The following is a 12,235-nucleotide window of genomic DNA, read 5'->3' on the forward strand; positions in this document are numbered from 1 at the left end:
CCTCTGGGGCACGGGATTTTGCACCAATTTCTCTTTTGTATAAGGATATACATGTGTATGAGAAAGCTCGCTTTTGTGTTAGCCTTGCAGCCCGCTCTATTTCCAGCTCACTGTGAACCAATTAACCCCTTCCACAGTCTTCCGGGTATACATCCAAGCAAGAAGCATGAACAGCCGTAAAAGAGCTGTAATTTATGGAATTGTTTCAGCAATGTTATTATTATTATTTTTTGTAACCAAAAAGTGAAAGTGATACCAAGCCTCTAAGCACCTGGAGCCCTGCGTCTCTATCATCAGCCTGCAGCGAAGACCTAGTTAAGCTAATTAACCCTCTCCTTGCTATAGATATGAGCTCATGAAGTGCTCTAAGGGGGGTGCTTTCCTATTTCCTACATTGTAACTTAATTGCGATGCCAGCGGAAACTTTCCTTTCCTACTAACTGTAACCTTGTAAAGAAGACTGACAGTTTTTTTTTTCTCTGCAAACTGCAACATCCAGAGTTTTTTTTCTGTACAGTTTTCTATGTATTGTAAATAGAAGATAGCCAATTTAGTTACTCTCTCTCCTTCTTGTTATCTTTAAACTAGTTAGAAAATCAACAAGTGTAAATAATTGTACATATATATCTATACCTCCTAGCACAACTCTATTCAATGTATCTACTTCTCACGAGTAGTAACAGCAAAACCAATATAGTACCCAGGTGTTTCCAATTCCCGTGGCTGTCACCCTTTTCAATCTGACCCGTTTTTAGCTTAGATTGCAAAATGGCTCCTACACTTCCCTTTGATTTATACATCTACTGGGTCTCCAATCAACACTACAAGCAAGTTCCAGCGACCCCGTTCCTGTGTTCCAGACCGTTCCTGTGTTCCAGTCCGTTCCTGTTTCTAACTTGCTGCCTTTAGTTTCCAGCATTCCTGCTTCAGCGCTCCTGTTATCCTGCCTCCAGCAGTTCCTAAGATCCAGTTTTTGTGGTGGCTCCGTCACGAAGTTCTGGAGCCACCAAAGGGGGGAATTGATACCTAAAAACTCCAGCCCTGGAGATGGCACCCATAACAGAGACTCACTGAACTGTTTGAAACATTGCTGCCTGCACCTTAATAGCCTGCTGCTCTGGGCTAGTTCTCCCCAGCTTTGTACAACCAGACTTTCCAGGGACAAGAGGCCGGATCACCTCTGCAGAACCAGCAGAACAATTGCCATGATCCCTGATTGCCTCTTGATCCAAAAGCCTGAGCCAAAGAGAAGCCATTATTGCAAGGCGAGAGCATCACGTAGCCCTTCTCTGCATATTCCCCCCCCCCTCTCTCTTCCTGTATCTTGTGGGAAAACATCCTCAGCTATCTACATTAAAGGATTCCCCCTGCCGCCTCCCTGGAATGTGAAGTTTTACAACCTCCGATTTGGTCAAACGTGAAGGACCATCTCAGGATGTATAAATCAAGGATGCCAGCCTAGTAAACAAATTACCACCTCACCCTATCTCTGACCCTGAAGTCTTTTTAATCTCTTTTTGTTGTTGGAAGGAGCCATCTGGAGAATCTCACTCCCCCCCCACCCCCAGAAAAGGGTATATTTTGCCCTACCCAACAAGGCTCAGTGCAGATCTTCCCCCTTCACTCTGCCATGTCTCCCTCGTGTGTTAAGTTCCATACACCCCTCCCCCCCCGCTGTATTCTGTCTACCTCTATGCCACGGATGTTGGAACATCTCCACTTCTAGAGATTGGTAACGTATGTCCTACTTGGTAATTTCCTTAAGGTCTCTATTCTACCTCCTTTATATTCTTAGCTTCTTGTATGTACGTGTAACACTGATTGACTGAATATACATAAACACCTTTTAATTTGGAATTCCTGAGTCTGTCTTTATTTGGGGAGTCACTGAGAAAAACCCTCGTAGACATAGGGCGATCCTGGCTTAATAAATACATAGTTACCGATTGCTCGAGCTAATTCCCCATCCAAAGAGCAATTTTGGTAACACAGAGTTATACCTTTCTAAATTCATTTGTCAATGGGCTTAGAAGGGTTTAACTCTGTTTAAGATTGCAAAATTTAAAGTTACAGATTGTTAACTAGAATGACTAGAAGCAAAGCTGACTATACAGGGGAAGTAAATCGACCATTTCAGATACTCCAAGAATTAATAATCTGATGATGTAATCATCTGTCAAAGTGGAAGACAACAGTAGTATGGGTACTGTATAATCATACAGTGCAATCCTAAGCAGAGTTCCACCACCCCACTGGACTTAGTAGGGTGCAACTCTGCTTAGAGCTGCGCTGATAAAGAGTATTACATCTCAAAAATCAAGCCAGGCTGGCAACATGTCTTGGATATCTGCTTCACTCAGCAAAAGCAATTGTTCTGTGCTGAGAAAAATAAATGGACAACTTGAAAGTGTAGAAAAACAAGATTTGAGATGACAGCTATAAATGCAAACAAAAGAAGTATGCATCAGGAAACTGAGACACTTTAGTTGGAATAACAGTAGCACAATAAAGCACAGGAACGTTGAAAGGCATCCACAAATCAAGCTTCTGTGAAGCCATCAATCAATTCAGAAACCGCCTGTTTTTCATGTCAGAAACCAGATACTCACACATGACTAGTCTTTAGACATGAAGTGAATTTTCTTTGATTAAAGCAGTTAATGGAGCTTAACCCAACAAGAGATAGATTGACTCAATAAAAGAAGCCACAGCCCTCAGTTTGTATGATCTGAGCAAGGCTGTCAAAGATAGGACATTTTGGAGGACTTTGATTCACAGGGTCATCATCAGTCGGAAGCGACTTGACAGCACTTAACACACACACACTTAACACACAATAGGACTTAAACTGAGACAGATCTCCTTCAAGGTGCATACATTACAGCAAACCACTCGTGTCTAATGGATAAAAAATGCTGCCACCTTCACTCATGTCTTGGTGACTTCTAGATCAGCCAGTTGTAATAATGAATTCTATTTGAGATTTAAAAAATGGTCCCAAATTTATAACACCTGTTTTTTGTCAGGTGTTAACAGAAGAGAACACAGTATTTCTGCAAGAAGGGCCCATGCTCAGTGATAGTTTTGCATGCAGAAGGTCCCAGGTTCAATCCCTAGCATCTTCACCTAAAAGTATCAAGTAGTAAGAGATGTGAAAGACCTCTCTGCCTGTGGCTGACGAGAGTCGCTGTCAGTCATAGTAGACCAGGGGTGGGGAACCTCCGGCCCACGGGCTGTTTATGGCCCGCGGGATCATTTTATCTGGCCCACGGCCCGCCTGCAAAGGGCCGCCTGCCCAGGCCCTCCCTGCTTCAACCCCCAGCAGGTGCGCGCTTCCCGAGATCCCCCTGCACGGCCCCTCCCCGCTTGAACCCCTGGCTGGCTGGCACGCACGCTTCCCGCGTGGTCGCCAAGGGCCCCTGCACAGCCCCTCCCCACTTGAACCCCCGGCTGGTGCGCACTCCCCGCGTGGCGGCCAAGAGCCCCCTGCACAGCCCCTCCCCACTTGAACCCGCAGCTGGCTGGTGCACACGCTTCCCGCGCAGCCACTGAGAGCCCCCTGCACGGCCCCTCCTTTCTTGAACCCCCGGCCGGCATGCGCTTCCCACACAGCCGCCAAGAGCCTCCTGCATGGCCCCTCCCCACTTGAACCCCCGGCTGGCTGGCGCGCATGCTTCCCGCGTGGCTGCCAAGGGCCCCCTGCACAGCCCCCTGCACAGCCCCTCCCCGCTTGAACCCACAGCTCATGTGCGCTTCCCACAGCGGCCAAGAGCCTCCTGCACAGCCCCTCCCCACCTGAACCCCCAGCTGGCTGGCGCGCATGACGGCCGCCAAGCGCGCCCTGCACAGCCCCTCCCCGCTTGATCCCCCGGCTGGTGCCCCCGAACTGGGGGTCAGTGGCAGAGAATTCTGCTTTTCAGAGTTTGTGGCTCAGTGACAGAGCATCTACTTGAGAGGGGGTGTGGATCAGAGTTAGAGCATCTGCTTGAGAGGGGCTGAGGATCAGAGTTAGAGCATCTGCTTGAGAGGGGGTGTGGATCAGAGTTAGAGCATCTGCTTGAGAGGGGGTGTGGATCAGAGTTAGAGCATGTACTTGAGAGGGGCTGTGGCTCAGGGGTAGAGCATTTGCTTGGCAGGGGCTGTGGTTGAGGGGTAGAGCACCTGCTTGGCAGGGGCTGAGGTTCAGGGGTAGAGCATGTTTGACAGGGGCTGTGGCTCAGTGGCAGAGCATCTGCTTGGCATGCCGAAGGTCCCAGGTACAGGATGGACTACCAAATGTGCAGCATCTCTCTCTGTGTACTCTGTGCCCCTCCCCAATCTGGACCCTTCCAAGTTCAATCCACGGCATTGCTGGCTTGGGCAAGAAATGAACAGAGGTGAGTTGCCATTGCCTTTCTCTGCATAACGACTCTGGTATTCCTTGGTGGTCTCCTATCCAAATACTAACCAGGGCCGACCTTGCTATGAGATCTGATGAGATCAGGCTGGGCTGGCCCATCCAAGTCAAGTTCCAGGCAGCATGTCAAATTTCTCAATAAAAAAGTGTACTTCATAGTTTCTTTGGGCCAAAATGGGTAGGCTGCCAATAGGTTAAGATCCTAGACATCTGCAGGAAAAACCTACTGACACTTTCCAATGAGTAAGCCCCGCTGACTGGAATTGAGTAGGTTTTAGAGTAGACCTGCATAAGATTGCACTGCTGATTACTTTTTGTTTTATATATATATATATAAATTATATAAATTTTGTATGGCCCCCGAATGATGTCCAAGATATCCAAATGGCCCTTGGCAAAAAAAAAGGTTCCCCACCCCTGTAGTAGACAATGAATTAGGACCTTGATAGACCAATGGGCAGCTTCATTTTTCTGCTTCACATATCTCTTATTGTTTTGCTGAACAATTAGGATTGGAAATTAACTTTAGAACCTGATTCTCATATGTGGTTGCTGCTGACCTTCAAGTTGTTTTGAGACGTGTTATCAGTTTAGGTTTGGGGTTTTTTTCCTGTTCAAATGACTTTCTTGGTTTTTTCTGTGAACTGCTTTGGAAACGTTTTGCTGAAAAGCAGCATTAAAAAGTCATAAATGAATAAACACCCATCAATTTAAAAAGCACTAATCATCCATTTGGAGAAAGTGATGGACCCCAATTCACAAAAGTCTTCCACCCATTCCCTGGAAAAAGAACAAAAGGACATCAATTCCTACTGTCTGCCCAAAATCTGATTTATATTGTTATAAAGCTTGTGTCATGAATAATTTATTTGACACTCTGCACATGGTTTCTAATTCACATGCACATTGCCCTTGGGGGATGGGGAGGCACGAGCATAAATTACACATCCTGGAACTAAACAAGCTTACATAAAGCAAAGCCTTGTGATCCATCCTCTCACTGGACTGTTATAAACTGATGAAGCAGATTAAGCATCTGTGAAGATAACAGACACATGTTTTTTCTATTTGTCAAGCTATTAATTCTGCAATGACATTCTTCACGGTAATGTAGTTTTCAGGACTGTGAAACCAGAGAGCAGAAATTTAGAAACCTCTGAAGAATTTCCTAGAAATTGATAGATAGGAAACACCTGAAAACACTCTCAAGGTCTTGGTGTAATTAAGCACAACCACATAAAGGCAACAATAACAAAGGGTCAGATGTAGTATTAACTTTCCATCCATTAATCAAATATGCACATCAGAGATATGCTCTCAGCAGGAAACGGCATAAGCAAACAATCCTTATTTCATTTTTCTGTTATTTAGTCTGAAGGTCAGAATCTTACTTTAAGACATTATCCCTGAACAAAGCTCTTTGCAGCAAAGATCGTAGAAAACAAGGGAAATAAAACTGGATACTGAGCAGCTGTTAAAAAACTGGAAATGTGACTTTTCTACCTTACCCACAATATCCCTAAACAATGTAGAAAATTGCAGGTGTTCAGGCTTCCCCAATTTGTGTCAGGCAGCAGGTTTATGTTTGATTTTTTTCCATTGCTTTCAATTCTTGAATGTTCCATATTCACTAGTACAATGAAAGAATAACAATGACCGGCACACATGATTTAGAAATGGGTATCTGCTGCTTTCTGTATCACATTGCCATAGGGGAATGAAACATTCCATACTACAGACCAGTAGCTGTAAAAGCCCTGTAGGAGAATACACATTGGCTGAGCCCACTAGAAACTTATCCAGTGGTACAAAGGAATCTTTCAAGCTCATGTAATACAATTAATTGCCATGTAATCTTCCGCTGTCCCACTGAGCATATGAAGCACTTTAAAATACTGGTCTATCTAGCCTGATATGATGCATTCTCAGCAGCAGTCCTGCTATTCAAGATCCTTCAAGGAAATGCCAGGAGCTGAACTTGGGATCTTCTGCATATAAGGTATGTGCTCTGCAGCAAAATTACAAACCATCACACTACCAAAGATTATTATAAAAAAGTGGATTCCCTCCCCTCCCCCCACCCCACACACACACTATTCCAATGCATCTCTTTCTCTCCTACATGTGTTCTATGGAAGCTTCAGTAGTACTGAATGTGGGTCCTGGGCGTGAGTCCATGTGTGCACACAAACTACAATGTGTGATTTTGTAACATCTAAAAACAAGATGCTTCTCATACTGTTAGAACTTTCCTCAGCTCCTTAATTATAATGCAGCTAATCAACAGGTCAACTCTCAACGCCATACACTCCCTTTGTCTGCTTGGCCATTACAGCTTCCAAGAGGTATTCTTGGGCTCCTTAATGCATAATACTGCAAGCGTGAAACACATGAGCAAAAGTGGACTGCTACAAGACAATGCCAAGATAGGCTGTGTTCTTAAGCAGCATCAAAGCCCTTTCAACCCTGTATTTGGTTAATAAGAGAGGCCTAATGATTCATTTGCCCTGACCTGGATGGACCAGGCTAGCCTGATCTCAGAAGCTAACCAGGGCCAGCCCTGGTTAGCATTTGGATGGGAGACCACCAAGGAACACCAGGGTTGCTGTGCAGAGGAAGGCACTGGCAAACCACCTCTGCTAGTCTCTTGCCATGAAAACCCCAAAAGGGGTCGCCGTAAGTCGGCTGTGACTTGAAGGCACTTTACACACACAATGATTCACTTACTATCCCACATAAACCAGTGTAAATTAATTTGTCCACTTACATTCCACACCCTGAAACGGTTTGTTAGTTTAACTATTTTTATGTTAAAAGGCACATGTTCATAGTGTTGGTGAACAGAACTGGAAAATGTCATTGCAACTGAAAACCAGTAATGATGGGATGGGTAGCAAAAGAATATTACCAGGGAACCACAGAAGAGACCTCAAGAAAGAACAGTTTTCATAATTACAAGAAGAGGGCATATATAAAGTGTTTCCACAACACTTAATTGGGTGGAGCATCAAGGAATGTAGAACAGAAGGCCAAGGAATGCTTTTGACATATGGACAGAGGGGGAATTTCCCCTTGAAGGCTGAGCAGAGGGAATAAGAAAGTAGAAAGAATTAACATCAAGAACTGATGTTCAAGTGCCTGTTCGGATTCCAATTTTCAGAAGTGGTTATTGTGGCAAGTTCTTTTGAATATCTGCTCAACCAGGACCCAGTTTGGCTTCATGCTGTGTACAACTTATGCCAAATAAAAAGATACTCACTCAACAGTGATATGATCTATTTGAAACGATACAACAGTGATATGATCTAGTTAATAGAAGGCCATGAAAAGGGCATGTAATTCTGAGCTGCAACAGAGGTTATTTTGTAACCTTTATCATTCACTTTGAATGGAGCTCTGCCTACACTACTGTTCTCTTGGATTCTAGTTATTCTCATAGGCTTTCTAGCCTCTCGTTGAGTTTAACATTTGACTTTTTTTTTTTTTTTGCAACTGCACCAGAAGCAGCTCAGGAGACAGTAGTATATTCCCTCAGAGGAGCACGTGGACTTTAACAGAATCTAAGACTCATTCACATGATTGTTCTAGCACAGAAAGATACAGATGTTACAGGGGACTAGACTACACCACAACACACTTTCTCCAAATGGAATGAAGTCTGGCTTGGTGAGTTACAGGTCTCAATGATGAATGACGGACAGCCTGAAGACTTAGCTACCCAAGTAGCCTCATGTGAATAATCCTACAGAAGAACATGAGCAGAGTTTTGTGGAACAGAAAGAAAGGAGCTGTCTCAGGAAGGAGCAGAGGATTGGTCTTAGAATTTTGGACCTGCTGGGGCAGCACATCTCCTTTTGGAAGGTTTACATGGACCACATAATCAAGTTGTGATGACTTTGTGTTACCCCCCCCCAAATACTGAGTGAACCAAACAATAACATTGTTTAGCAGGACAGCCCTTCTTCCTCAGCAATAGCTCTCAGGATGAGGATGCAGAAATCACAGTAGAAGGCACTTCATGGGACAGGTCATGGAGCTGAAGTCAAGTCAGACATGAACCAGATTGTGGCTTCTGTTGCATCCATGCCCTTTTTTTTTTTTTTTTTTGCAAGGCACAAAAGTTTGCCTGTTTTAATTGAGATATAAATAGTTAGCAGTAATACCAAACCATGACCACTAGGAACTTATATATGCCCATCAGCAAACACCCCAAGTCAGATGATGAAGAAATCAAATCACTGTTGTATAGTGGTTAGAGTGTTGGACTAGGATCTCGGAGCCCCAATTTCAAATCACCCATGCTGGCATGGAAGTTTTCTGGGTGGCCTTGGGCTGGCAGCTCTCTCTCAGTTTAACCTACCACACAGGGTTTTTATTCTGAAAATAAAATGGAAGAGGGGAGAAAGATGGAGCTTTGGGACCCCACCAGGGAGAAAAAGTGGGGTATAAATATCTGAATAAATAAACTAAAATTAATCATTGACAAGTGTAAAGATAGTAAAAATAAGCATAGATGGTATATACTTGAAAAAGCAGAAAAATACAGAGTTAATGAGCATTCCTCTCCATTCCCTAAGCATTAAGGTAATCAGATTTAACCAGTTTAGTACAATTAACATTAATGGGACTCAGTGTGACTTATAAACAACATAGGCTAGAGCTAGAAGTCAGAGGGCCACACCTTCTATATAAATATGGCAGAAGGAACAAGGTCATGTGGTACCTTAAAGACTAACAGGTTTAACGTTAGTCCAGTACTACAAAACTAATTGATCTTTTGGCTGGAACAGATTAACAAAACTAACTTCCCTGGAATGAATGTGGAAGAGATTCACTATCTCTTAGCAGCATGCCTTGAAAAATCTGTTTATGCTTATAACAAAACATAGTATAGTTGTAGGCCCTGAAGTCAAGCTGAGACAAGGAGGCCCCAAAGTATAAACTTTAAAGGCCAGAATCAGCAGCCTCAAAGAAGTGAAAGCCTTATGGAAGTATCAAAATAGGTGTTCGCCTTTTGCTCTAGGGAGGCCAACATCCTAAGTCTGTTGAGTAGAGGCATCGGGTGTTGCTGTCCCCTTTCACCCCCTCTCCCCTTGCATGCCCCTCTGCACTACTAGTACTTTTTAAATGAGAAGTACTTTAAAATTCTGTTACATAATTTATTTGTGGTTTTCTTCACAATTACCAAGGCAATTTCCACTGATGTTCTCACACTATAGATGAGAAATTGGCATTTATGTATTCATTCAAGAGATTTGTATTTCCTCAAACACAACATTATCTTGACCCAAACTGAGAAGACCCCCATAGGTAAATAGCACCCCTGGGGTGTCTGAGGTTGGGAAAACCACACCAGGGAGGGGGAAAGAGGCTGAAGCCCCTTCTCCCCTTTGTGCCACAGTTCGTATCAGAATTGGGGGCAAAGCAATCCTGACTCTTGGCGTCAAAGTCAGATTGGGTGAACCTTAACTGTACATGTTACAAATCATAATGTGTAATTTGGGCCTAAGTAACCAAGCCATTTAGGAAAGGAAAGATCACCCAGTGATTGCAGAACTGGATTTAGGAGCCCAGATTCTGAGTGGATTTATACTACTGCTTTGGGCAGATCTTTGCACACTATCCAAGTGTTCTTACTTCTTAGGCATACAATTGTCCACAGATAGAGACAAGGAGCTGAATCATTCCATGCAGGAAAAGTAGCTTTAAAGGAAATGCAAAGTTTTCTGTAGGTGTTTTGCCAAGATCTATAGACAGTGGTCAGAGGTTCCACAGTTGGTCTGCTAGGGAAGCAAAACAAAAACCCATGTAATTGTCAGACCATTGAGTAATAGCATGCTTTACCATAAATGGGCATTCTGTACTACTAAGCAGCAGTCAGATTCTTAAGTGAGGAGGTATTGCAACTAGACAAGAGTATAACAATTCCTTTCAGTAGCACCACACCCTGCTCTGATCCAGTACTTTTCTGGAAGACACTTAAATGCTACTTGGATTTCCCCCTTCCAGGGGCAGATGAAGGCATGTCTAACACAAGCTTCTATACTTTGTGCAAACAAACACTCAGCGGGGGAGGGGGAAGACAAGCTCGCCCCAATAAATGGGTACGTCATGATCCTCTGTAGCTTCTGTATATGCTAAAATGTGACTATTTGTCTCAGGATGTAGTGTTATTACCAATTCTGAAACTAAGGAAACATCAAGAAATTACAGGAAACCAAGTCTGCAAGCCTGCTGCAACAAAGTGCAACATTATGCTGGTTGTTCCCCCCCCCCCCATTGCTGCCAGGTTTTGAACTGCAGAGCTCAGCAGCAGAGTGCAAAAGGAGTGGTTCAGCTTTGCTAAAATCAGTGAAGGTTTTACTGCCAGCTTCACTAGGAAGTGACACATGAAGCTGCCTTATACTGAATCAGATCCTTGGTCCATCAAAATCGGTATTGTCTGCTCAGATCGGCAGCGGCACTCCAGGGTCTCAGGCAGGGGTCTTTCACATCACCTACCTGCCTAGTCCCTTTAACCGGTGATTGAACCTGGGGCCTTCTGTATGCCAAGCGCATGCTCTACGACTGAGCCACAGCCCCTCCCCTAAGTGAATGGCACCCATTCCATGTAAGTGCCTTGCAACAGCAGTTTGCCACATCCTTACAGGTAAGGCCTCTTCTGTCAGGCCTGGTTCTTATCAAAGAAGTCTTATATGCTGTCAGTACCCAGCATGCTCAGTTCTTTTGAAAGTGTGGCTACAGCTCTGTCTGACGGAACTGTCATTGAAGGAAACCAGTAGTTTATAATTACAACTGTAGAAACAATTGCCTCGGGGTGTTGATCAAGAAAAGGAAGAGCTTCTTCTGTTATGCAGATCACTTACCCCAGACACTATCTGGTGCTGAACATGGAATGCCAACAAGATTTCATCAGAGTGGTTTATGTTGCCATATGCACAGCAAATTACTTTGAACTGCCACCATGCATTGACACTCTCATGGCTCTGCGCCACTAGTTAGGAGCGGGGAGGAAAATGAGACGCAAACTTCATCACTAAAGGAACATGTCAACAAATCAAAGAGCACTGCATCATAGCTAGAGCTGAATTTTGAGCTGAATTTTCTTCTATGCCTCAACAATGTGAGGCTCAAACCATTTCGAATATATGTCTTCAGGAATAATCCAGATTTGAATGTAAGAATAAGGAACCGACTGCTACAACTACTTATGAGGGGCAGCACACCTTTTATTCCATATTAACTGGAAGTAAAACCAATTCCTTAATTCCGCAGTGAATAATTATTGCACGCATCCCCGCCCCCAACCACAGCTTGGTTAAAATCGCCAGCACACACATTTTTTTCAAAAATAGCCATCATCAACGGTTAAAGTGAGGCCAAGGTGGCTTCGAGTCCACCCACTCCGATTTGTGAGGAAGGCCATGGACGCATGGAAAGTTTTGCCTCGGCTTTGCCGCTCCTGAGATGCAGATTTTCCCCCCATCCCAATTCTCAAAACTCTGCATTGGGGGCTTATGGTTGAAAACTCTGCATTGGGGGCTTATGGTTGAGTTTTGAGAATTGGGATGGGGGGGGGGAGAGACGCGCACCTAAAGAGGGGCCCAATCCAAGGCAAAAACCTCCCGTGCAGAAATGGCCTAAGGCACTCCCACGAGGCTTATTTCCGTCTGCGGTGACCACGTCAAGGGTCGGTAGCCACGTTGGGGGCGAATTCCCCCGAGAGGCGGGCTGCGCGCGCTCAGCCCAAGCTGCGGCGCGGACGGCTGGCTTCCAAGTCGAGAGCGCGCGCCCCAGGGAGCTCCCCCAGACGGGGGAGGCGGGAAAGCCCCGGCGCCC

This window comes from Euleptes europaea, chromosome 2, assembly GCF_029931775.1.
Source record: "Euleptes europaea isolate rEulEur1 chromosome 2, rEulEur1.hap1, whole genome shotgun sequence".
In the NCBI taxonomy this organism is placed as follows: Eukaryota; Metazoa; Chordata; class Lepidosauria; order Squamata; family Sphaerodactylidae; genus Euleptes; species Euleptes europaea.